Consider the following 980-nt stretch of genomic DNA (forward strand, 5'->3'; position numbering starts at 1 on the left):
CACGATCTGAAACGTGGTGTGTAATGTGGTCTAAACCGTGGCTACGCAGCTAATTGTGTGCCTGCACACAACACACGCACTTGCAGTCGAGTGCTAATATGCATAACAAACAACGTAAAGCTCGCGGGGTGATCCTTTCCGGGATGGATTAGTGGCTAAATGGCACTCGGTTGAAGAGTATGAATTTACGGCTCCCGATTCACTGCAGCGAGGCCGCATTTCTTCAGAGGCAAGATGTAGCCTTTGCTGTGTGCTGCGATTTTTGGTGCGCTTATAGAGAGCTTAAAGGGACCGAAATCAGTCCGGAATCCTCCACTGTTTCCTGCCTTTTAATCCGAATTTAGATTTTGCGCTTAAAATTATGTCTCCTACGCAGCAACCAAATAATATTCCGAGCAAGATCTTATTTGATCGTAAAAACCTCTTTATCTGTTTTTCTTCCCGACACACTCGTGGGAAGGCTAGACATGTAGCACGGCAAAACAAGACAGCTTGAGGATAGGAGCCTGTGATTAGCGCGTGGTTTAACTACATACAGTACTGCGAACATATGGGGGCTATAGCCATGGCTTCAAAGTTAAACAGCAATATAAGCCAAAGAGAACTACTCTGAAATTAGCGCTGCGCTCGAGGAGTTTTGCGTGTGGCTTCTTTAGGACTTTTCAAAACGTTCCGTTGAAACTAACGCGTTGCTTTTAAGAGAAAAATGCATGACTTGACATTAGCGTACATACCCACTATCACTGTAATCGAAAAACTGTCATTGCCTTTGTTTTAACAAGCATGCTGAAACGTCTAACAATAAAAAGAACTCACATCTTACAGCCAGTGCTTATGGCAGAAGTATTACGCTACAAGAAAGAAGTTCAAATCACTTGCGTCAGCCAGCCAACTGAGTGCAGTGGTTGCCTTTGACACATAATTTGGGACCGCACTTGCTGCTCTCATAAATGACATTTCTTTCTGCATTTTAGCGAGAC

The sequence above is a fragment of the Amblyomma americanum genome, chromosome 7, assembly GCF_052857255.1.
Source record: "Amblyomma americanum isolate KBUSLIRL-KWMA chromosome 7, ASM5285725v1, whole genome shotgun sequence".
NCBI classification, from domain to species: Eukaryota; Metazoa; Arthropoda; class Arachnida; order Ixodida; family Ixodidae; genus Amblyomma; species Amblyomma americanum.